Here is a 27,795-nt window from a genome sequence, read left to right as displayed (position 1 = left end):
TGTTGTACAGGGAGCCCATTCCATGGTCTCTCATGTAAGCTGAAACAGATTTGTTTACATGCTTCCTCGACTTCTCAATTTGTGGACAAAATTGGTTTGACCACCTCCATTTCTGTCTTTGGCATATATTTGAATATACCAAGGCAGTCTGAGGAAAAAGTGCCATTAATTGCTCAAAGGTGTCCTTTAAAAGCATTTCCAGACCTACACCAGTCAAAGTGCCCAAGTCATTACCTCCACAGTGCACAATTAACAGGTCAGGTTTTGGCAAATGCATAAAGGTTTTCACCAATGGTATCAATTGGTGACATTTTAATCCTCTGTGGCCAAACCACTTAATTTCCACATCTTGTAAATTGAGGTTAGGTAAATTCCTGCTTTCAACGTACCTTTGAGCCCAGTGAATATAACTATGACCAACAATCCAGACAGAAAACATGGTGAGAGAAGGTTCTCCTGCAGTCAGATGAAGTGTGGCAATGAAATGGCAGTTGAAAAAATGAGAGTTTGAAATGAAAAAAACTGTGGAGTTTCTGTGTTCATGAAGCAGTAACAGTGATTGGTGGATTTTGATTGATGAAAACAGAAAGTTAGGGTGTACAGATGTGTTGTTTGAAAGATGTATTTTGAGTGGTCAATAAAAAATCATTAAATGAAAGAAAGCACTGGATATGCAGGTGCACTGAGAGTTCAGAGTTCAATTGCAACATTGTTGTGTGAACTTGCAAACACCAGAGTTTCTCCAAGAGGTGGTTGCTATGGAAAATAGGCAGAAAGGGCAGAGGGGGAAGGGTTTTCATTTGAAAAAAAGTGAGGGAAGAGTTTTGATTGGGTGACATGAGAAATATGTGTGAAGAATTACAGCATTTCTGTGCTTTTGATAGCTGCAGACTCTGGAGTGCATACCTTTTGCTCTGCTGAAGACAAATTGGTGTGTTTCTTAGACTGTTTTCAAACTGAAAGTATTTGCTAAGGTGAGAAAATATTTCTTTACTTTAGATAGAGAATAGTGTGCTTTAAGGAGAAAATTATGATTTATGTGGCGCAAATTGCTTGTAAATATGCTCTCACATGTGCATGGAAAATTTTGATTTTGAATGTTTGTGTTACATAGCCATGTTAAAAGTGACGCAACCATGCTGGAAAGCCAATCAAAAAATGATTTCATGTGTTTTAATGACATTTTAAGTCATTTTCTGATGTGCAGTGTTTAGAAATTATGATTTGAAAATCGTTTTTGTGGAAAAGGAATTGTTTTTAAATTCATGACAAGGATATAATGGTGTATGGTTCTTTATAAGGCAATTGACTGTCCCTGATGTTATTTTTCTCATTTTAGTGTAAGACCTTTCTCTGTGGCGCAAATTGTTTGTAAATATGCTCTCACATGTGCATGGAAAATTTAGATTTTGAATGTTTGTGTTAAATAGCCATGTTAAAAGTGACTAAACCATGCTGGGAAGGCAATCAAAAAACGCTTTCATGTGTTTTAATGACATTTTAAGTCATTTTCCCATGTGCAGTGTTTAGAAATTATGATTTTAAAATCGTTTTTGGGGAAAAGGAATTGTTTATAAAATCATGACAAGGACATAATGGTGTATGGTTCTTTATAAGGCAATTGACTGTTCCTGATGTTATTTTTCTCATTTTAGTGTAAGACCTTTCTCTGTGGCGCAAATTGCTTGTAAATATGCTCTTACATGTGCATGAAAATTTTAATTTTGAATGTTTGTGTTACATAGCCATGATAAAAGTGACCCAACCATGCAGGAAAGCCAATCAAAAAACGCTTTCATGTGTTTCAATGACATTTTAAGTCATTTTCTCATGTGCAGTGTTTTGAAATTATGATTTGAAAATCGTTTTTGGGAAAAAGGAATTGTTTTTAAATTCATGAGAAGGACATAATGGTGTATGGTTCTTTATAAGGCAATTGACTGTCCCTGATGTTATTTTTCCCATTTTAATGTAAGACCTTTCTTTGTGGCGCAAATTGCTTGTAAATATGCTCCCACCTGTGCATGGAAAATTTTGATTTTGAATGTTTGTGTTACATAGCCATGTTAAAAGTGACCCTACCATGCAGGAAAGCCAATCAAAAAACGCTTTTATGTGTCTTAAGGACAATTTAAGTAATTTTCCCATGTGTAGTGTTTTGAAGTTATGATTTGAAAATCGTTGTTGAGGTAAAGGAATGTTGTTAAAATTTATGTGCGCCATATGCCCCCAAATTTCTTTTTCAGGGTTGCAGCAGGGTGTTCTTGAGACACCCCTGCACCTTTGGAATAAATTCCTAATTTGTGATGAGCAAATTGTTAATCGCAAATTGCACCTTCATTTATATGAGCCTCCTAGCCCATGGAAATGAATGGGTAATTTGCAATTAGCAATTTTCTCAAAGCAAATTTGGAATGGTAAAGAATCGCTATTTATTCCTTAAAATTCGCTTTTTTGGAAATGCAAAATAGTTATATGATACATATGGCGGTTGATGTCTAACAAGATAAGAAGCTTACGGATACATTTATGATGACTGGTGCAATGAAGTAGAAATCACTTACTTCATTGGTAGGCCTTTACAATAAATTATCTCCTCTGTATTCTTCATCAAGCGTAACTTTAATCTGCAATCCTGAGTAGGCCTCACCTTAAACAAACCTCTGGATAGGCCACATCTTATTGTCATCCTGAATTAATCATTTAAAATGCTAGGGACAGATTTATGATAGGTGTATACCTCTTTTGTGCCACTTAGAAAACATTGTCCATGGGGAAATGACTTAAAATGTCCTTAAGACACATGAATGTGTTATTTTAAAACGTTTGCAATTTTTTTGGGTCACTTTCAACATGGCTATGTGTCTGAAACAGTCAAAATCTAAATTTGCAATGCACAGGTGGGAGCATATTTACAAGGAATGTGCTTCATGGGGAAAGGTCTTATAATGTAATATGGGAAAAATGACATTAGAGATACTGAAATGCCTTATAGAGAAGCATACACCATTATGTCCTTGTCATAAATTTGCAAACCATTACTTTTCCCCAAAAACGATTTTCAAATTATATTTTGAAAACACTGCACATGTGGAAATTACTTAAAATGTCAATAATTCAAAATTTGTGATTCCTTAAATGCAATGTATCAAAAAAAAAATATGTAAAAAATGATATTAAGGATTTGGAAACTACCACCAACTTCTAGTTTGTGGTAATTTGCGAATTCTTTTCAAAAAGCATTTTTTTCAAAAAAAAAAAAAGGTCCCATATGACGCCCATACATGCCATTAGGGCATGTAGGTGTGCCATGTGCTCCCAAATTTCTTTTTCAGGGGTGCAGCAGGGTGTTCTTGAGATACCCCTGCACGCTTGAAAAAAATCCTATTTTGTGATGAGCTAATTGCTAATCACAAATTGCAACATTAATTCCTATGAGCCTCCTAGCCCATGGAAATGAATGGGTAATTTGCAATTAGCAATTTGCTCATTGCAAATTAGGAATAGTAAAGAATTGCTATTTATTCCTTAAAATTTGCTATTTAGGAAATGCAAAATAGTTTGATGGTACATATGGTGGTTCATCTGTAACAAGATAAGAAGCTTAGGGATACATTTATGATGACTGGCGCAATAAAGTGCACATTACTTACTTCATTGGTAGTCCTTTATATGTATTATCTCCTCTGTATTCTTCATCAAGCGTAACTTTAATCTGCAATCCTGAGTAGGCCTCACCTTAAACAAACCTCTGGATAGGACACACTTTATTGTCATCCTGGATTAATCATTTAAAATGCTAGGGATAGATTTATGATAGGTGTATGCCTTTTTTCTGCCACTGTGCGTCACTTTTATGATGCAGCGGTGGTGCATAATATTTGCTATGAGGTGACAACATTAAAAATTGATGCATTTAGGCAGATATGTCATAGTGTAAAAAAAAAACGTACCACATAAAACCGAATCAGCAGTAATGCAAAAGATGCACCATGTCGCAAGACAGGCCTCACTTGGGGCCATATGTATCAAGCTAATTAGCATTTGCAAAGATCAAAATTCTATGAATTTCGGCCTTTGCGAATGTTAATTAGACAAATGGTATGTATCAAACAACTTTGATGCAAAATAAGGAGTAGCAAAATTTGCTATTCCTTATTTTGCGATTGCACTGAAGCATTTGTAAATTTTGTGACTACTTAAATGCAATGTATCAAACAAAAACTATGTAAAAAATGACATTAAGGATTTGGAAACTATTGTGGTAAATTAGTGGTAATTTGTGAATTCTTTTCAAAAAGCTTTTTTTCAAAAAAAGAAAAGGTGCCATATGACGCCAACACATGCCCTTAAGGCATGTATGTGTGCCATATGCCCCTAAATTTGTTTTTCAGGGGTGCAGCAGGTGTTCTTGAGACACCCCTGCACCCTTGGAAAAATTCCTACTTTGTGATGAGCAAATTGCTAATCGCAAATTAAACCTTCATTCATATTAGCCTCCTAGGCCATGGAAATGAATGGGTAACTTGCAATTAGCAATTTGCTCATCGCAAATTAGGAATGGTAAAGAATCGCTATTTATTCCTTAAAATTCGCTATTTAGAAAATGTAAAATATTTTGATGATACATATGGCAGTTCATCTGTAACAAGATAAGAAGCTTAGGGATAGATTTATGATGAGTGGCGCATCACCAGGGATGTGACAGTCATCCTGCGCCACTGTTCCGCCACCCATGTTGTGCTGCATTTACAATGCGGCGCAGCATGGGGCAAAAACGGCACAGATGCGTGACGCATCTGTGCCGTAAAGGTGGCGCATTGCTGGAGTTGTATCGTAAGTGCGATGCAGCTCCAGCAAGGCTCAGGGGTGCCCCATCTCTACAATGCTGCGTCAAGACCTATGCCAGCTTCAAGCAGGCGCAGGGTTTTGAAGCAGCTTTCTCCTATCTGATTGTAAATGCGGCACACCATGGGCGGTAAAGCAGTGGTGCACATTAACTGGTGCATGCCTGGGGATGTGCCATTTAATATAAATCTGCACTTTAACATTTGAGTATGTGCAGGGGGCACAGAGTCGTTGAGGCTTATCCAAGGTTAAGAACAGATGAGTCCTGTTCAGTGAAAAATTAGACATAGGCTTCACCTGCTCAGCATCGCTGGACATGGCTAAATAATAGCTGCAAAATGTTACTCTTGTTAAATAATTTTACTATTATAATCTGTGAGATTTGTCTCTTACTCTGCAACATCTCATTGTTGTTATCTTTCTTTAAAGATAAAGACAACCTCAACATGAGCGACAATCTGCAATCAGTTGATTTTGACCTCATCATTGAACTTGTAATTGAAACATCAGTGGATGTTGATCCATTGGATGATTTAAATCCTGAGGATGAAGAAGAGCGTGATGAGGATGCAGATTTGTCCGAATTATATGATATAGGATGGGAAGCTGATCTGCTTGAGCCTTTGGAATTATAAACATTTATTTTTAAAATTTATAATCAATAAAAAGTAAAAAGGTAAACCGTTTAATTTAAAAATAAAGACACCTTCAAAAACAGGTTATGTGTAGTGTCTTCAATAAAATATTAAAATATGCTCATAAAATTAGATCAGATTCACATATAAAATAGCATAGGTAACATAAATATAAATGTCATTTCTTTTCTGGTATTTCTGTATTGTAAAAATGGCAATGACTAAAAAATCTTCAAATTAAAATGTCAAGTAGTGTGTTATGTTTTTGATCACTATTACTGATTTACTGTTTGATAATAATGTTTATTAACATTTTTTATTATATTTTTCCTCAGATTCAACTGCAGATCATTTCAAGATTTCAATATGCCTACAATACTAAGACAGATAAAGGCTGCAAAACGTCAAAGACAGCAGGAGAAAAAAAAAACGCAGCAGTCCTCTAACAAAAAGATTTCTCAAGCCACGAAGAAAGCACCGGGTAAGAGCTCTAAATATTTCATAAGAAATATTTGTAATAAAAAAAATATTACTACAGAAAATGTTTCAATCCATAACACGAGAAGTAAATCAAATGGAAAGAAAAGGACAAATGAAAATGTTACTGCTAGAGCAAGAGATAAATCTGTGCATGATAGTAGAAGGAAACAACAGTTTAGGGAGATTCGTAAACGAATGTTCCGTAACAGGATAATTGGCAATTTGTTAAAAAATATTAAGAAAGGTCAACAGAAACTAGTTTTTTATAAGAGAAAAAAAAAAGTTGAGAAAGTTATTGATCAGGCATTTGAAATTAAACGTAAGTTATTTATTTTGATAATCAATAGAATTAGGAAGCTAAACAAGGCAATTTTTGATTTCAAAAGAAATAGTAGATGGAAGAGAATAGTTAATCGTAGTAATTTTTGTGAAGTTTTTTCTGGAGAATGGATACATAGTTCAAGCTGTGAGGCATTTTTTAATGAAGAGAGTTATTTCCAGGATAATGATTTGGTGCATGCAGTTGACATCAGTGGTCGTGCTTATGAAGTGAAAGATGGTTGTCCAGTTGAAAAAGAAAAACTTGTGACAACAGAGGCAGAAGAGTTGTTAGGTAATGAGGTTTTAGGAAGACGTGCTAAGGGTCCTGTGTACACCTGGAAGTGTAGTAGTATTTGCAGTGTGCAACAGGATTCCATCAATTTGCTTTGTGATTTTGTACGGTCATTTAACAAAAAAAGTTTGAAGCAGAAAATGAGGTTGTTGCAAGAATTAGATCCTTGCAGAGTAAGAGAAGTGACAGGTTTGCATGGTCATTCACTGGCTTGTCTATCCAGGAGAGTATGCCAGAGTGTTTTTCATCATTTCAGGATGCTAGCAGTGCATCATAACAAAGTGAGGAAGTTAGTTAGACTGTTGTATTATGCTAAGAGTCCAGCAATTATGCTGAAACAATTATGCGCTGCTCTTTTGCATGGTTCTGAAATAGATGTGAAGAATATATGTGAAGAAATTGAGTTTTGTTACTTTGGAAGTAAAGAGGAGAATGTTGAAATTGAGCAAGAAGTAGAGGGTCATTTGGAAGATAGTGTACATGTTTCCAGTACAGATAATTTCCAGAGGGAAATTGCGACGTTTGACATGAAATCAAGTGAGAGGCCTAATTTCACTTGTGTGTGTTGTAGACGCACTTATTATAAGAATCAGACTAAGTTAGTGGATTTATATGCAAAAAGTGAAAGGGAAAATAATAGTGAATGGAAGGATTTTGCAACATACTTGATGGTAGAAAATTGTTTTGATTTGGGATTGGATCAACGTGTGTGTACTTATTGTTGTAACAAATTAAAACAAAACCAGATGCCTGCTAGAGCAGTTCATAATAATCTGGAATTGGTTGAGATTCCTTCTGAATTGAAGGACTTAAATACTTATGAATCTATTTTGATTCAAAGTATCCATCCCTTTCAGGCTATTGTAAGAATGGAGCCAAAGACAGGGAAATTGCCTCCATCAGATTTACAGAGAGGATTAAAGGGAAGAGTTGTTTATTTGCCTCTAGATTTCAAGAAAAACATTAACACAATTGGAGTAGAAAAAGTGGAAGAGGAACCTCTGGTTATCTTAGTTAATGGGGTTCCGACAAAGAATAAGAAAATATGGCAAGATTTAGTAGATGTTAGGAAAGTTAAAAAGGCAACATTGTATTTGAAAAAAAATAATAAATACTATAAGAATGTATATGTTGCAGAAGAGGAAGTAAGTGAGGAAGAGGATAGCGATTTGTGTGCTGGTCAAATTGAGAAAGTAGAACCCTCTACTAGTGAGGAAATATATGAACATTATAGTGTTCATCCTTTGCATTCGAAGGAAGTCATGGGGAATGCTATTGAGTTGTTTCAAATGAAACAAGCCAAAGGGAGTCCCATTAGTGTTTGGGAGGAAAGTTTGGAAGCTCGGTGTTTCCCACAGCTTTTTCCAACAGGTCAGGGAGGAAGATATGATGAGCGACCTCATCAAATTCCTGCTTCAGAATACCGGACTTTGCGATTGTATGCAGGAGATGCTAGGTTTCGACAATGCATTCCTTATTTGTTTCATCTCCTGTTTGAAAGCGATCTGTCTGGACTGTCATATGCAGTGAACCACATCTTGAAAAGTGGTATACACATGCAAAACATCTCGGCAAGTGATTTTATGGATAAAGTGAATGTCCAAGATAGTATTTTGGATTCTCACCTGATTAATCTCATGGCGTGTCAGCGTGGTACTAATGAGTACTGGTACCGTCGTCATGGTGATTTAAAATGTATGCTGAGGAACTTAGGTACTCCCACATGGTTCCTCACTCTGAGTTGTGCCGAGTATGGCTGGGAAGACTTACTTCAATTTCTACGAGAGGCAAATGCTAACGTAGAAAACATCGAATTCAAGACACCCGGAGAACTGTGCTCTTTGGATCCAGTCAATGTATGTAGGTACTTCAATCATAGATTTGAAGCTATGATGTCTTTCATCATGAATAAGAAGAATCCACCTCTTGGAGAGGTGTTGGATTTCTTCTGGAGAAAGGAGTACCAAGCAAGAGGTGCTCCTCATATACATATGTTGCTGTGGATCAAGGATGCACCTAAATTTGGAACGGATCCAGAAGACTCAGTGATGAGTTTCATCCAACAGTATTCTACGTGTGCTGTTCCAAACGCAAAGGAGAAGAAAAGCCTAAGAGAAAAAGTTCTGCGTTTCCAAAGCCATCGATGTGGAAAGTACTGCCGTCGTAAATTCCGAAACAAAGACAAGTTCTACACCAAATGTCGTTTCGGCTTTCCACGACCGGTGATTTCTAAAGGAAGAGTAAACAGTTTGATGTCTTCGCTGCGACATAATGTGATGAAGAAATCACCTAAAAACACTTACAATTTGAAGAGGAACGAAGAGTCCAAGTACATCAACGACTACAACCCGGTGATTTTGTCCATGTGGAATGCTAACATGGATATACAGTTTGTGGCTGATAACTGTATGGCTGTGGCTCGGTATGTGACGTCTTACATCACCAAAAAAGAGAAGACAGAATTGAAGGATATGTGGGAGGACATTTCCCATGAAAAGAGCCTCAGCAAGAAGTTGTACAGTTTCAGTCTGAAGATGTTGTCGCATCGAGAAATCGGAGCGTACGAATGTTCTGACCGGTTGTCTTCAGCAAGTCTCTATGCCAAGTCCAGGAGTATCGTTTGGGCGAGTCTTGGTCTTGCTGCAACGCGTAATCGAGTTCTCAAACCTGTGCGGGAAATTGAGTATTTGGCGGAAAAGGAGCCAAACAGTACCGACATTTTGAAGACAAACATGTTGGATACATATTATCCAAATCGAAGCAGTCACCTAGAGAATGTTTGTCTGTATGAGGTTCTGCAAAATTACATGTTCAAGAGGAACATCAAAGAAGATACTGAGAAAGGAGTGTATGCTGTAATAGGAAGTGAGGGATGTCTGGTCAAGCAAAGAAAATGCCACTTGATAAACCATCGAAAATTGAGTGGCGAATCTCCTGAAAAAAAGGAGTTTTTCTATTTAGCACTTTTGCAACTTTTCAAGCCTTGGCGTGCAGAAGAGGAACTGCTTGGAGATTTCCTCTGTTACGAAGACTCTTTCAATGCCGCCAAGGAGACCATAGAATGTCCTGCTTTTCCCAAATATGTAGAAATGTTGAATGCGGAAATTGAGCAGGAAGCAACGATTGCAGCCGAGATTGCCAGAGACAGTTCTCAGGACAGTCAGAGTTCTGCTTCATTGAGTCAGGATCCACTAGGAGGACCTCTTATTGAAAATGAAGCTGCCACTGCTATGAATGAAGTGGAAAGAGCCATGGCACATGCTCAAGAGGATGCGGTTAACTTAGAAGAGTTGGAAAGGCAACTCAACGTTGAGCAGAGGAAAATATATGACGAAGTTACCATGCAAATTGATCATGGATTAAGTCATGATAAGAAAGAGTGCTCATGTACGTCGTTGAAGCCTGTCCGACTGTACGTGAGTGGAGAAGCGGGAACTGGAAAAAGTTTCCTCATTAAAGCAATTTCATGCTATTTGCAGGAAAGGACAGAGTCATCGCTGTCTTGTGTTGTCACTGCTCCAACTGGACTGGCAGCACATAATATTAAAGGGATTACTTTACATCGTTTACTGATGCTGCCAGTGGAGCATGACAACAAATTAGAATATCACAAGCTATCTGGAGATGCTTGTTTTGAAGTTTCAAGAATCTTGAGGAAAATGAAACTTCTTATCATTGACGAAGTAAGCATGGTTTCCAATGTCATGCTTGCCTTTGTGCATTTGAGGATGCAAGAAGTTCTCAAAACAGAGTATGATGTGTTATTTGGTGGCAAACACATCATTGTTTTCGGAGATCTTCTGCAGCTGACACCAGTGAAAGGGCAACCTGTGTTCAAAATGCTCACGCATGAAGATACCAGGAAGTGCCTAGGCAGCATTGGCAACGTCAATATATGGTTAAACTTCAATTATGCTGAACTGCATGAAAATATGCGTCAGGCGAAGGATGAAGTTTACAAGACTATTCTACAAGATGTTAGAATTGGAAAAGTGACCGAGCATGGGAAAGAAGCTTTACATGCACGATTACTGTCAAATTTGTATCCAGAACAAGATGTTGTGCCTGAGAATATTTTTCAGAAAATTACTGATAAGAAATCTGGAATATGTTTGATGCCAACTCTTGCAGAATGTGCCAAATTCAACAACAAAATGTTGAATTTAGAAAAGCAAGAGATTGTGAAACTGGAAGCTATTGACAGAGTAGAGCATATGGGATCAACAATTATTTTGTCTGAGAATCTGAAAACAAAATTGGATTCATTAGAGAAGACTATATCTAAAACTGCAGGTTTTGAAAAGACTCTGAATGTGTGCTTGAACTGCCGTATAATTTTAAGAAGGAATTTACATGTTGAAAGAGGTCTGGTAAATGGGTCAATGGGTAATGTTGTTGATTTTGTAAAATACAGAAATAGAGATGGAATTGAATTTTTAAAAATTTAATTTGATGGCATTGAGGAAGTACAGCTAATTGGTCGTTGCTCTGCTAGATTTTTGCTTGTGAAAGACTTATATGTTCGCCGTAAGCAGTTTCCTGTTTGCTTGGCATATGCGGTGACAATCCATAAATCGCAAGGTTTAAGTGTAGACTGTGCATTGGTGAATATTGGCAGTTCTGTGTTCAAGGAGGGTATGGCATACGTGGCATTGTCACGAGTTAGAACTTTATCGGGATTGTACTTGATTGAGTGTGATGTCACAAACATTTGTGCGGATCTAGATTGTGTTAAGGAATACAATAGGTTAAGAAGAGAGTATGCGCCACATTTGCCTCAGTATCCTTTGTTTGAGAAACGTGTGGTAGGCCGGAAAAGAAGAAATGTGACCAGTACTGGGGAGGTTGTAGCAAAAAGACGAAAAGTCGATGAACCTAAAATTACAAGCAGAAACAAAGAGGATTCTGTTGAAGATGTTGTTGGTTTTCAGTTTGAAAACAGTTCTGGTGTCAACTGCTATGCTAATGTAGTAATTAATGTTTTGTTTTCTCTAAAAAATGTAAAAGAAGAGATTGTGGTCAATTCTGATCAAAGATTTTGCAGTTTGTTAAATTCTGTGTTAGAGAAATGTACCACTGATAGAAGAAACATAGAAAGTGTGTCTGAAATTAGAAATCTGTTAGATAGATGTTCAGGCCAAACACAATTCTCTCAAAATATTCAGCAAGATTGTCAGGAGTTTTTAATGTATATGCTTGATGTATTACATGCTGAAGGTGTAGATGTAGATCAGCTGTTTGGGCTTTCTTATCAATGGCAGCATGACTGCGAGAACTGTATGGTATCAAGTACTACTAGTGTAGACTCAGAAAGATTTATATATTTAACTTTGCCAGACAGTAAATCAGTCTCCTTTAATAAGCTAGTAAAAGCTGCTCATCACAACATGGAGTGTAGCCAATGTAAATCTGAAATGATGTCCACTTTATTTATACGAACATATGGCCAGTACGTCATTTTAATGTTCCAACGATGTAGGCCTGATGGAACAAAATTGACAACTTTAATAAAAAAATTTGTAGCTTCGCAGTTGTCAATATCAGGAAGGACTTTTGTAACTACAGCAATTATATATCATGACGGCCCTTCAATATCATCAGGACATTACACAGCTTATTTAAAGTCTAGAAATGGCTGGTCATTCTGCAATGATTCTGTTTTAATTTTCAAAAAAAAATTGCCGTATGACCTTAAAAACTCTTACCTGGTGTTTTTAAAACCAAAATTTTAGGGAAATAATCTCAGGATGTGCTCTGTGGAATTTCAAGAAGTTCTAATGGCTCCTACACAATTTGGCCTTGAGGATAAGTGTAGTTCAGAGACATAACTTCTAATCATAGGATTGGACATCATGGAGATATATGTGCACTTTGAATGAGTTCAGAAAAACTGTTTCTTTTCATAAGCTAATTGAAGCAGCCAATCAAAACATGGAGTAGAGGGAATGTAAGTCTGCAATGCTGTCTACTGTTTTACATTGCTTTGTGATTAAAAGTGATGTAGAGAATTAAATAATTGTACTACTCATAGAGGTAGTGTAAGTCTGCTTCATATTAAGCAGTATCAGTGTCATAGGAAATGTAGAACATGACTGAGCAAGAAGGGGAAGATATTACTATTCCAGGATTGTGAAAATGATCTTCAACATTTTAATTGTGAAAGTTGCGGAAATGCCAAATGATGGGATTGGCTTACAAGAAATCCAAGAGTTATAAATATCTCTGACTAGATTTGGCCTTGTGGAAAATAGTGGTACAGAGCAAGAAGTCATTTATTGCATGTAACGTGTTTTTAAAAACGATGGATGTTTTCTTTCAGAAAGTGGCGGGCTGAAAGTAATAACAGCACAAAAGAGTGTAAGCTGTTCATAGGACATCCTTGGACGTCATGGAAAGTAAGTTAACTTTAAGGAGTTCTGAATTTTAATTTCTGATGTTGTATGGGTTTTTTAAACACAATCATTTTGATTGTGTTTTTTTTTCCCCGCTGTTACATGATGAATACCTTCAAGTCACTGTTTTTAGTGAATTTTGATACATTCTGAGAACAGCAAAAATAAACCATTTAACATGTATAATTAATTCTGTACTGTTTGCATTTATGATGTATATGTAGAACTGTGTAGGAGGCATGGAGAAGGTGAGTTTTCTGTAAGTGTTAAATTTATTGCATGCAGTGCTGCACTTCTACGTATTCTTTCATATGCTGGACTACATCTGCACAATGAGATACCTAAGCAAAGGAAACACAAGTGATGTGATTGTGAAATGAGCAAAATAAATTGCACATATTTCAATTACATCACCTGTGTTTCCTATCATTACGAATCACATTGTGCAGATCAAGTTTAGGTCTGTCCAGGGAAACATAGGAGGTTTCTACTTTGTTGAAGAGTGCAGTGGACATGACTCACTTCATTGGTAGACTTTCACAGATATTATCTCCTCTGTACACTTCAACAAGTGTAAATCTCATCTTGAACTCTGAGTAGGCCTCACCTCAAACAAATCTCTGGATAGGAGACATGTTATTGGCATCCTGAAGCGACACTTTTCTGAAACAAGAGCAATGCAAAAGATGCACCATGTTTTAAGATAGGCCTCACTTCATCTGCATCAAGATACTGTTAGTTTAAAATGTATATCTTTAGGATTGTGTAGAGGACCTGGAGAAGCAGAAGCTTCTGTCAGTGTCAAAGTTGTTGAAAAACTATTTGTCCTTCAATATTTTCCCTTGTCTTTTGTAATTTTTAAATACATGTTTTAATATTTTTCAAATGTTGGTTCTCTCTTTCACAGATTGAAAGTATAAAAATAAAATGTGATTAATTTAACGGCAATTACAAGGTAAATAGTTGTACTCTTTTCGTTACATTTCTATCACATTCACCTACTATTAGATCCACTGCTTCACTTCTTTAATCCTCAGTTTCCTGCCTTTGCTACTTTCCTCATTCCTTTCTCTATTACCTACTTACTCAACTCCTTCCACTCTTTTTCTCAGTCCCTCTGTTCTCATAGTTCCTCAGTCTTGTTCACTCACTCCATCTCTATTACTCTTAGTGTCTGTGAATTACTTTCCCAACTTTTTTTTTTGGACCGCTTCCCGGGAAGTTGCCCGGTTCGCAAACCAGCAGCGTTATGGGAGTCCACCATTTTGTGTTTCGGTCGAATCAAGATACAAGATGGAGGGCAAATAATGTTCAGAATGGGTAGAAGGGGGCACGGTAGATGTATCTTGACCCCCTTGGTTTTCTGAGGGTGGCTGAGGAGGACCATAGTTCTTCACTCTTGTTCACTCTCTCTGTTTCTATTAATGTCACTGTTTATGACTGATCAAAAAATTTTTTTTTAAAAAAGAACAGTAACTATAAGGGAAGGAAACAGACAGTTATGTCAAAAGAAAGACAGCTATAGGGAGTAAACTAAGGATACTGTTACCTACAATCCACTGCTGTTGATGTTACTGACCATGTCATGAATGATGTAATATGTGACATCATAAGCAGTGGATTGTAGGTAACAGTATCTCTTGTTTACTCCCTAACGCTGTCTTTCTTTTCACATAACTGTCTGTTTGCTTACCTTATACTTACTGTTCTTTTTTTTAAAAAATATTTTTTTTGGTTAGCTGCCGGTACGCGTACCGGGTAGCGCCCCGGGGAGCGAACTAAGAGAAATAGAGGTTGGCAGAGTTCCAAATATTCTACCAATTTTTTTATAATGGGGAGGTAGTTCTGAAAAGAACTTTTTTTTTATGTTTTTGTTGTTTTATATTTTTTTTGTATTTTTTGAACATTTTTTTACTTTTTTTGTATTTTCTGAACGTTTTTAAAAAAAAATTGGTTTTTTTTGGGGGGGGGAAACAAAAACGATCCATTATAAAGGGCTCAACAGGAGCAAAAAAAAAAAAAGAATTTATTTTTTGGGACGTTTCGTACAAACATTAACATGATTTTGAATTGCTCGCAAAATCAAAGTGATGCTACTTTCTCTGTAGCAGATGAAATCGCCACATTCCACGCACACTTGCTTTACGTGCCCAAACAACATTTGGATGTTTGCAATCATCTCCCTCGCCTCTGGTCCTGACACCTCTGGAACCACCGATCTTCTTGCCATTGGGAGGGGATTTTGTTGTTCGTCACGTAGCTGGGCAGCACTATAATTATTTGGGTGCCACCTACTCATATGCCGATGCATAGTATGATTGCCATAACTGTATTTTTTATCAGTGCCCCTTGACAATCTATCACCGCATATACGGCAAAACACGTAGCGTGCATTCACTTTTTTTTGCCCCTCAGGAATTCTGTAGAATTGCCAGATGTAATTCTCCTTTCGATTGTACCTCCTGGGCTCCTCTGGCAAAAACCTTGGCTCTTCCTCCTCTTCCTCCTCTTCCTGTTCTTCCTCTTCTTGCAAAATTACTTCTGCAGGTGGTCCTCTCTTTCTTGGATTTGGTGGAGGTGGTGGGTTAGCACCAGCTGAAGCTACTAATGAAGCCATCTCAAAGTCTCAATAAAGGGTCTTTCTCTCACCAAGATGAAAGTCAGAGTGAGGAAAGAAGGAGGGGTTTTCATCATTTGGGAAAAACAAAAGTTCTAAACCAATGAAAAGTGTTCATTTTAGATCACATGACCTAGTATTACATCATTAGGAAACCAAAAGTGAAATGAACCAATGAAAAGTGTTATTACCGAGTCACATGACCTGCTGTGTTTACGTTACGCGGTCGGCGCCGCGCCGCGGATCGCTTCCGGTTCGCGTACCGCTGCGCTTCCGGGTACGCGAACGTAGCACGTCATATGACGTATTACGCGAGAACGCGAAACGTCATGCTGACGCGACGCGTCACGATGTTGTTTTGTAACGCGAGAGGTGCGCAAAAGGAACGTTTACCGGTTCGCGTACCGGGTCGCGCCTCCGGATTGAGCTAACGGGAAGCTAACCGGTACGCGTACTGGGAGCGAAACAAAAAAATTTTTTTACAAAAATTGTATTAAAAACATGTAAAAAATATTTTTCTTTTTAAAGAATAATACATTGTAAAGGTTTTGATATTAGCTATTAAAAAACCAATGAAATTCACTGAAAAAACCATAGGTTATAGACCATATATAGTTAGGAATTAGCATTTACAAAACCTTAAAAATTCACTGAAAAAACCATAGGTTATAGACCATATATAGTTAGGGAATAGCATTTAAAAAACCTTATTTTACTCACACAAAACCATTGAAATTCCATATATAGTTAGTTGTACTAACTATATATCACGCACCCGCAATCCACTGCTGATGATGTCACATATTACATCATTCATGACATGGTCAGTGACATCACTGATGACATCACTGATGACATCTCAAATGACATCACTGATGACATCACTGATGACATCTCAAATGACATCACTGATGACATCACTGATGACATCTCAAATGACATTACTGATGACATCACTGATAAAATCATTCATGTGATAATACGATGAACCTCTTCAGACTCTAATATAACCTTAGATACACTCAGTGTAAACACAGACTCACAGATTGTCACTCATCCATGAAGTTACACACACACCTAGACAGTCATGCAAACAATCAATCACACCTCCATTTCCTTAACTATACAGTTAAACACACCTTACTTATTCAAACATATACTAAAACATATTTACTCACTTATACAATCCTGGATACAAGTTCACAATGATCCATACAGCCACTCACACATTCACTGGCTCTTATGCACAGTTATTTATATATGTCAACTCTCACATGTACTATATTTTACATATGTACTTAATTTGACATGTAGCACTGAGATATCTATTCACTCACCAATACAGTCATGCACACAGTCAACCGCCCATACAGCTGTTTCCAACATGCACTTTTGAACCCATACATCTATGCACAGAGTCATACACTTCCCAGCCACCCATACACACACTCAGTCTCCCATACAAATGCTTGGGCAACCAATCAATAACCCATATAGTTACTCATATAGCTACTGATCAACACATGCAGCAGTTTACAGAACAACAGACATAATGATGCACAAATTAAGACAGTTTAGTCACTAACCCATGCACTCAGTGAGACACATTTAATCACTCACTCATACATTCAGTCATGCACCTACTAAATCCATCGTCCAGACACTTATACATCGACTCATTCATAAATATGTAAGACATATTTTAACTTTACAGAAAAATACAGTCACTGGATGTTGTCATCAGTGATGTCATCAGTGATGTCATTTGAGATGTCATCAGTGATGTCATCAGTGATGTCACTGACCATGTCATGAATGATGTAATATGTGACATCATCAGCAGTGGATTGCGGGTGCGTGATATATAGTTAGTACAACTAACTATATATGGAATTTCAATGGTTTTGTGTGAGTAAAATAAGGTTTTTTAAATGCTATTCCCTAACTATATATGGTCTATAACCTATGGTTTTTTCAGTGAATTTTTAAGGTTTTGTAAATGCTAATTCCTAACTATATATGGTCTATAACCTATGGTTTTTTCAGTGAATATATATATATATATGTTCATCACACGCATTCCAGGATAATACAATCCATAAAGAAAAGCAGCACTCGCAGGGGGTTGTTCCAACCAATTTATTCGAGGTGGAACAAACAGCAACGACGCGTTTCGCCGTAGGGCTTTGTCAAGTTATGAGAGAAGCAAGGACAACAAACATTTAATACTTGTCAGAATGTCATGAAAATCAAAGACGGACTGCATATTTTTAGATAAAACGGCCGCCATCTTAGAACGTCTATACATTCAATGCAATGCGCATATATTACTACACAAGAGCAATTTTATAACTGTGTCATTAACGACACATGGATCCTAATGTCCACATGAAATATAGCCCTGTATGGGCAAACCGATCCTACTGACATCCTGAATAAAAATAAAGGCTGATGTAAAGTAGCACCCCAGTAGGAGAATAGAACTTATAAGAAACATGCTATGCCCCTCAAAGTGAAATCACAGCGATTACGAGCAAAAATGCTTGTAGGGTAAATTAAGCATATACACTCTCCAATTTTACCAAAATATTGCCCACCGATGGGCTATTATTGGGTGCAGTGCCTACAAAAATAACAAGTCCAATGCCATCTCCACAAACAACATCTGTTAGCCAAATTACATATTCAAATATTCAAAATTAAAGAAAACAGTCACAGTTACGGATTCAAAGAATCCAATAGATCATCATATGGAACGAAGACTCCACACGCCACTTCCAATCGAACAGATCGGCGAAGCAAAAGCAGAAGCGGACCACAGGATCTAATTTCAATAGATTTTAATGTGCAGGAGAGGCAACAACAGCACGACGCGTTTCGGGCCTGTGGGCCCTTGGTCACATGTAAAGTTGTTACTATTTTTTTCTTTTTTTTAAATGCTTGTGCAAAACACCACGCCCACTCAGTGCATTGGTTACAGCAATCACCTGATCATAACCATAGAAGATGTACTATGATAAAACTTTCATTTGATCAGTAAAAACATTTTCATTTTCCGTAATGGAAAGAATTTCCTTATTAAGACAGAAAATAAATAGGTAAGAAATTGAACAAAATTCATATGCAATATTTCATATGACCGCATAAATGCTTGATGCAAAGGTACCAACATAATATTAAGCACATGGAAACAAAACTGTTGATGGTTCCACTGTACAGGATGTCGTAATCTTCCGGGATAAATCCCTATTGGTTTGCATTCTTCCTGTAATACATCATAAAACAATTTCTTACAAAAGGAGCTGATGCCAAAACTATCATTTAGGACAGAGAAAACTGCTCTAGGGTGACAAAAGAAAAAATAGAGTATAAATAGGATGAATAAAAAACCTGTTTACAATAACAGGTAACAACTCAGTTCTTATGTGCAAACATAGCTATCCCAATTAGTGCAAAAATTATAATGGAAAAAGTGCCACACAGCTGATGCAAAAGAGTAATTAAAATTAAATGTAAAAATATGTAATTACCATAAAAATTCGGTATTAGCCAAAATTTCATAGCAAGCATCACATAAGAAATTACAAATGTTAAAACATCCCATCACATCACGTATCATTAATAGTGAGCACCCAATAAAACCAATGAGCAATATAGGAGGCTTTAAGTATTAAATAATTACAAAAGGGGAAAGTAACACATGTAGAGGCAACAGGGAACCTGACTACCTCTATACGGAATATTGATATACTAGATGGTTCAGGATTGATGAACCAGTCGAGCAGACAATCATAGAAAAAATATACATACCAAAGATAATGGGCCACAGGGAACCTGTTTGTCTATAATCTAAATTTCTCTCAATCTGCAAGCAAGACTGGATCTAGACCTTAAATAAAGGTGGTTCATCTGATGTCAGTGAAAAAGACAAATACACTACTACAGCTTTACAGATGAGTATGCATATCTTCAGAATTATTTAGCCCGTTGGGCCATCTACTGTCAAACTGTAAGATCATAGTAGTCTCAAGCTGCCTAAGTAGATGTTCTCTATTGCCCCCTCGGCACAATTTAGGAACGGCACCCACCACATAGTAAGATAGACATTTTAAGTCGTTATTGTGTTTAATCTTAAAGTGCGGTGCCACCGGGTAGGCGGGGTCGCTGTGTAAAATAGCTCTCAGATGTTGAAGTATCCTGACGTGCACCTGTAATTTAGTGCTGCCTATGTAGTTAAGGCCACAGGTGCACATCAGGACATACACAGTGAAGTCAGTCTTGCAATTGTAGCAGCCGGAGGTAGGGAACATATGATTTCCAAAGGCAGTTTGATAGTGGGTTTTGTTAGCCCCGAATTTGCAGGCCCTGCAGGAGGAACATTTGCGAAAGCCGTTTTTTTGTCTTATTTCAGGGCTACTGACATCAAGCACGACCCCATATTCCTTGCCCTACTAAAGGTGACCGATGGTTTATCAGGGAGGAAAGCGCCTTGTACATGGTCAGTGAGGAGAATGGGCCAATTTCTTTTGACAATTGATCTGATTTTGCTTTCTTCGTTACTGAAGGCCGTAATCAATCTTGGGCAACTATTGCCTTCAGAGACGGACTCTACACAATCTGCAGTAGCATTGTTAGATTCATTAGATAAAAACAAACTATCCCTCGAGCGTATTTCTGCCTTCGAGAGTGCTTGTTTTAGAATGGTGTCAGAATAGCCCCGTGCTTTAAGTCTGGTATTCATCTGAGCAAGGCACTGATCAAACTCGATGGAAGTGTTGCATATACGTTTTAAACGCAGTATTTCACCCAGCGGGATACTTGCGATGGTGTGCTTAGGATGCAAGCTGGTAGCATGAAAAGTGGTATTCCCAGCTGTGGGCTTCCTAAAGAGGATCGTCTCCATTCTATCATCTTTAATATACACCTTCACATCCAAGAACTCAATTTCTTGTTGGCTTATTTTGGATGTGAAGTGTAGATTTAAAGAATTGTTGTTAATTTCTTGGACAAAAAGAGCCGCTTCCTGTGCATCACCCTGCCATAAGATGAACACGTCATCTATAAAGCATAGGTATTTCACTATCTTTTCATTGATCCAGGAAAGGTGATGGATATTAAGGACCTGTTCCTCCCCCCAGCCAACATGTAAACACGCGTAGTTGGGGGAGAAACAGGATCCCACGGAGACTCCTCTAAGTTGTCTCCATACATCCCTTCCATACATGAAAAAGTTGTTGTGGAGACACCAGTCTATAAGACTGAGGATGACCTTATTATGTTGATACTACTCTACAGGGCACTTGTTCAAAAAATACTCAATAGCCTTTAGACCAACACTATGGGCAATGCTGGTGTAGAGGGACTCTACATCAAGAGCAATCAAAAGCATGTCATTATTCCACTCGAGATCCTTAAGTTTCAACAGAAAATCGCTGGTATCTCTGACATAACTCGGCAGCGCCTTCACCATATCCTGCAGGAAAAAAATCAATGTACCTCCCCACCTGTTCACTAGAACTTTTAATAGCAGAAATGATGGGCCTGCCTGGAGTAGGATGTAAACATTTGTGAACCTTAGGTATGAGGTAAAATACAGGGAGGACAGGGAAATCATTATGCATGAATTTAAATTCCTCCAAGGAGATTAGGCCCTCCCTCCGCCATTGATGCAATAGTTTCAGAAGAGTTTCTTTAGCCTCATCATATTCTTTATGGGTGGTTTTCTCATAGCAGGCTCTATCGTTTGATTGTCGATAAGCTACCGCATTGTACTCCTTGGTAGGCCAAAAAACAATATTGCCACCCTTGTCAGATGTTTTAATGACAATGTCAATATTATTACTCAATTTTTTCATTACGGTGGCATAGTCTTTTTGTTGTTGGCTGTATTTCATTCTCTTGCTAAGGGTGGTCCTGTGTAATTGCTTTATCTCATTGGTTACAGAGTCATGGAAAGTATCTACAGCATCTTTGACAGCCAAAGGTACAAAGCTGGATTTGCTTCTGAATGGAGACAACCCCGCTCCCAACTGTGGTTTATCAATTTTTTTCAATCTCGCTTGTGTGCTAGAATTAATATTCGGGCCACAGGGCTGGGAATCTGTAGCATCGAGCAGATCATGAAGTGCTATGAGGAGAGGAAAATCCCCCGCAGTAGTCCCTGCAACATCCCCCACAGCCACAGACAGTAAGATTTCAGACTCAGGACTTGCTTTTAATTTTTGGACCGCAAAGAACTTTTTCAATTTTAGTTTTCTGATCAAACGGAAAACATCTATTCTGGTGGCAGCATACTTAAAAGGCTGTTTGGGGCAGTAGTTTAAGCCTAGTGACAGAAGCTTTAATTCTGCCAAAGTTAGTGTAACATCCGATAAATTAATGACAGAATTGTCACTTACTTTTGCTGCCACTTCGCCTGTGGTTTCTTTTTTTGCTGCGGCTTTTTTGCTGCATATGCGCCTCCTTTCCCGTCTCCTTTTATTGCGGCGGTTTCTGTTTGATTCTTTTGTCGCTGCCTTAGTGTATCCAGTCTTTCCTTGACTAAAAAATCCAATTCCTCTCCAAGATCCAAAATTTGTGCTGCCTGTATTATCGAGTCCGTGTCCGAAGCTCTGCTGGAGCCACTCATAAGAGAAATAGTATCCAAACTGGAGGGTTCGTCTTCGCTGATGTAGGATGGTACCATGGTGCTTGGAGGATTGGCGGTGCTGGCTCCTTTGGTACTATATTGTTGTCGCTTCGCTGAGGTGAATTTGCGAGCAAATGTTCATAATCGGCCTGATCTCTGGCAAATTTATGTACCTTGCGGGTTTTAATTTTATCTTCATGTTTTCTCAGACGTTCAATCATGGTGTCATTACGTTTTTCACACCGTCTGTGTCCCCGATTTTAGCAATTTCGTTGTTAAGCCTTTCTATCTCTTTCAGGACCTCCTCTCTGTCGATAGCAGCGTACTTGATTAAAATATGTATCAAGTTCATTGAGGCTGCAAGGTTGCTGTGTCCCTACTCTTTTAGCATTAGGGGATTAGGCTTATCGAAACTGGGAGCCAGCATTATTCTTAATCCTCTTGGTACTCTCCCCACATCGGCATATTTCGAAACCGAATAGTGCTCCCACCATTTAGTCACTTCGAGTTTCTTGTTCTTCTCCTATTCTCTGAATAATCTTTTGATGTTAGATTCCTCATGTGTTTTTCCTTTCGACCAGTAACGTTTGTGAAACCAGCATCAGCCGCTGCGATCTTCCCAAACAGTTCTTCCGCCTCCGCTGCTCGTACACGGACAGCTTCTGCCGACATGTTGCGTCCCCCCTGCACCTATTCAACTGAAACAAATGTAGCGTCGACTCTTCTCTGACAGCTACCGCTTCAATGAAAATGCCGATCTCACTCAACCTTTCCACCTCCACTCTATCGTACAGCCTCGCCGCGTTGTGGTGTGTACTTCGATCTCGCCTATGTCCTCCGACCCAGGTGCAGCTCGTTTCCTCCTTACTGGCGGTGTGAGGGGGCATTTTCCGTAGTTCCCAATAGGACACAAAGACAATGGTGGTGTTGTAATCTTCCCTCTGCTCGCTCTACCCATTTTCCCCCATGTCTCTCCTCCCCGGTTGGTTCACTCCCAGAACGTTCAGATGAAGGCTGCAGTGGAATGTTGGCAATGCCTCACTGAGTCTTACCCGATGCCTGCAGCTGGGGGTGCGTTTCCCATAAAACAAATAAACAGAACTGAAGACTTACCTGATGGTGTGTTGTTGAATTACTACACCTTTGTGGCGACGAGGACGGGATGCTCTGACAGGGACAGTGGCGCATCCTTCCCTGTGTTAGTTCGTCTGCAGGCAGCTTGTGGTTGTAAAGGGTCGCTTCAGTGCTCATGAACAGGTGAGGCACAGGACCCCATGGAAGAAGTATGAAGTGTCTTCCATTTCAGCGTAAAAGAAAATTCTTAAGTGGGCAGTGGAGACTGTAGCGTGTGGCTGCCGGTTAATGGTGAACCGTCTTGGTGATTCAAATGGTGACGGTGAGAGCCCTGAGCGCAGTGATAGCGTGAGTCGGATCATCAGTTCATGGACTTCTCGAGGGTGCGCTACCTGGTTGTGCCCTACGTCGACCATCTGCCCCAGCTCTTAGTCCAGACTTCAGGTGGCATGTTCCCGGGCGTTTATCCTGGTGTGGAATCGGCGGTGGAAAGGGTGACCTATTGTCCCTGCTCCTGGCCCATAATCTTCTGTGATGTGAATTAACCGTGGACTGGGGCGGAAGATCGAGTGAAACAATGGTGTCACAGTGTGCAACGGCTGAATCACAAGGGTGGTGTTGAAGGAAGATTTTGTTCATAACAGCCGTGAAGTGAGGAGACATCCATCGCTTATGGGTCTTCGCCGTTAGCCTGAGGGGGCAGTTTACAAGCAAGCTTTGTGGCGTACATAGCAGTGATTTATCTGTGGCTGTCGCTGCAAGGGAAGCGTTCCTGAGAGTGAAACGCTTTGTGGAGCATCTGAAGTGTTTTTTCCCGAACCGGGGGTCGAGGCAGAATGGTGTGAAAGCTGGGTTTACCTTGTGCTTTCTGAAGGATCGGGAAACTAATTGAAACACGACGTGTAGACATTTCCGTGCTGCACTCTCACCTCAGAGGAAGTTCCCGCCTATATTTTGAAGAAAGGCGGGCTGCGTAGTGAAGTACGAGTCATAGAAATAGGACTCTAGAACTTCACAAGGAATCATTTGTACACGTCAGTTTTTCTCAATTGAGGGTGATTCAAAGGATAATTTATTCGTAAATGTGAACTGGTGTGGAAAGGTTCATTTAAAGCGTCAACCACATATTTTAAGAAGTATTGTCATAATTTGCTACAGTAATTCAGGTTTTAAGTATGCACTATTGTTTTAGACATGTGAATTCTGGTTTGTATATTGATGCAAGTTTTCTGCCATATCCAAAGGTGTGCTAGATCTGTTTTGTATTCCCTGTGTTTGTCACCTCACAATTCACACTCTCTTTTGTTTCCAACATGGCGTGTTCAGGGATGAATCAGCCACCTCCTTTCTTGAATGAACTGGGGGAACCTGCCATTCCGTGGAAAAGATGGGAGGGTATATTTAAATCATATTTAATTGCAATTGGGGGAAGAAACTATTCTAGTATAAGAAAGCAACACATTCTATTGCACAATTTGGGAATTCAGGGCAGGAAGGTCTTGGAGGATATCACAGGGAGATTAGTGGATGATGAACCTTTAGAGGAAGATCAAGTAGGGGATGTGTATGCATACACGTTGAAGAAACTTGAGGCACATTTCAAGGTGAAGGTCAATGTGGTCTTAGAAAGACACACATTTTTTAAAAGAGTCCAAAATAAGGATGAGAAAGTATCTTCTTACATTGCTGTTCTAAGAGGTATGTCCGCTACTTGTGAATTTCGGCCATGGACAGATTCATTGATCAGAGATCAACTAGTCAGATGTACTAATGATCAAAAAGTCCAAGAGGAGTTGCTCACACGTAATCCAGATCTGGAGGAAGCTGTGATGTATTCCTATAGGTTCTGTATCGATCCCCCTATTCCTGACCCTATTCTGGTTAACAAGTTAACTAGCAGCCATCCCATGATGCAGAAACCGTTATCTGATTACGCCAGACCACGGCACAGGAGCGCGTTATCTGATTAGGTCATAACGCTTGCCATCTAATTAGGCAAAAGCAATATTCCTCCAGCCCCTGATAAGGCATACGGAGTTCTCAAAACAAATCAAACCTATGACAACCTGGGAAAAACCCTGCGGCCATTGTTTTGATTACACCGAGAACTTCAGTAAAAGAATGTGCTAATGACCAGCTCGTATGACATCCTTATTGACGTATCTATGTCCATCCTTACGTCAATCTCGGCACCTTACAGGTATAAATATTACCGATATTGCCTTAAGCAAACACACGCGGTGGTGACGAGATCGGAGCAGCGAGACTTGCCGAAGCCCAGCAGAGAGCGAAGCCCACTGGCGCTGCACCGCCTTCCTGACGCGCTGAGAACGAGACGCTGCTTTCTCCTGCCGAGAAATCCAGCTCCGGCGCTTCCGAGCAGCCCTCGCAGGCAGCTTGGAATATCGAGACCTCAGACGAGAGATACTATCCCTCAACCATCCTAGATCTCAGGTACAGAGCTGAACAACCCCTTGCAGAGAATTCTTGAGTCAGTCACTTGGCAAAACAAACTTAACTTAAACTGCTACTTTCTATCCCCGCCCACGTATTAGGCTTAGGTCAGGTACACTGGGGTAGGCGTAGTTAGAAGCACCAGTTGAGTACTATTAGTTAAATGTATATGTGTATGTATATATTCTGTCCATTTTAAATAACGTATGGTTTAGAAACCATATCAATGTTTTTACAGTATTATTTTATAATTCTGCTTTTATTGTATGCACTTTACTTAACCATAAGTATTGCGATAATATCGATCCATTTCTCTTGTACGAGAAAAGAGACTGATCAATAAATAACATCTTTTATTGAACACGCCCGTCTCTTCCTTTTCTCTACAATCTGGTGAAACTAAGAATGCACGTACTGACTGAGTAAAATAAGTTGTCTTTTGTTTTCACACGACTCTAGAGATACACTCTTGATTAGGGGAGAGCAAAGTTGTCATGTTCTATGGTTGTCAGAAACTAAATCCCTTCTTGTCTATCCAGGGAGGTTCAACTCCTCCTTGCCTATTCGAGAAAGTTTCTAGTGAACTCTGAGCTAGCTGGCAAACCCAAAACTTTAAGTCTAATATCGACAGTAGAAGACCTAGTTAACGTCTGGTCTAGGTCTATACTATTGGAGGTATTATTCCAATGCGCAGAGCCTATTGGGATAATAGGAACTACACTACATGGCGCCCAACGTGTTTGGATAGGCGATAAAACTAACGCAAGACTTTAGAGTAACTCAGTCGTGCTCTTTCACTCAGACCCCTTTTTCCCATAATACTCCAAAGACGTCTGGAGTGGGTGAGAGGTAAAATCCGCCAAACCTCGCAGGAGGGAACTCCTATGTATGGTTCTTGGTTCAATCAACGTTGAAGGATACACTGTTCCAAAATATTGTGCATCTAATCTTTGTTTCCATAAGAAACCTGATCTGCAAACAAACAGAATAACCTTCCTGACAGTAAAATGCCAGAAAGTGATGATGAAAGAGAGAGAGCTAGATTAGCAGCTGAACTAATAGAAGCTGATAATACTATGCAAGAAGTGGACCCGGATATAAAACTCATCCCGGTCAACATAAGAAGATCTATAACGTTAAAACTTATAGACAATGGACTGACACCAAGAGGTGGTACAGTCATATTCGTAATTGAGGCACACGAATATCGGCAGACAGAGGTATTCTATTCATGGATAAACTTTCCAGCAGCAAATGCTGTAACAAAGGAGTTCCACTATTATAAAATAGAGGAACCTCCGGATACCTACACTCCTTTCGAGGAAGTGGAAGTACCACTCAAATTCCAAGAGCACCTGCTCTTGTTTAATGGCGCCCTAAAACATAATAATCACATCACCAGGCTCGGTCCACTAGGTAGACCAGGAGCAACATGGCCGGTCCTAGCCGGATACACACCACATCCAGACATCGAAAGAATGTCTGCAGCAGATGTTTTAGTACAACTAAAACAACTAATTAAAATATATAGACAACTAGTCCAATATGTAATGCGGACTTCAACCATCCAACCTGTAGTTAAAATTCCACAGCTGACCCCACATCAGGGGAACACAAATAAAATTACACCACAGAACATACAGTCCTGCCTAGGTAAAGTACCAGCTAAACGGGAACAAATACCATTCTGGTTAGCACAAAAAATCACCCAAATAGAGGCGGTGTTTCCAGACACCACCCCTGTGGATAAACACAGGATTCTGACTATCTGTCTTCCAATGGGAATCGCACCACACGTGGAGGACTGTGACACTTGGGGTACAGTCTTTGCTTCCATTTACACAAAAACACATGGCTTACCATCCATGTCGGTAATACCAGATGTGCTAAAACAAATTCAAGACGAATACGGTCCAGAACCCGCTTTAACTCTCGGTATGAAATTACTAAAAGACTTCAAGCAGGTCTCGGCAATATTACTAGCCAACATAAAAGGAGAAGCAGCGAATGTGGCGATCCGCCAGAGGTTAAAAGAGACAGATATAGCTGACCAA

Source organism: Lissotriton helveticus, chromosome 3_2 (genome assembly GCF_964261635.1).
Source record: "Lissotriton helveticus chromosome 3_2, aLisHel1.1, whole genome shotgun sequence".
Classification (NCBI taxonomy): Eukaryota; Metazoa; Chordata; class Amphibia; order Caudata; family Salamandridae; genus Lissotriton; species Lissotriton helveticus.
The sequence above is the reverse complement of the archived record's forward strand: the minus strand, read 5'-3'. Positions refer to the sequence as shown.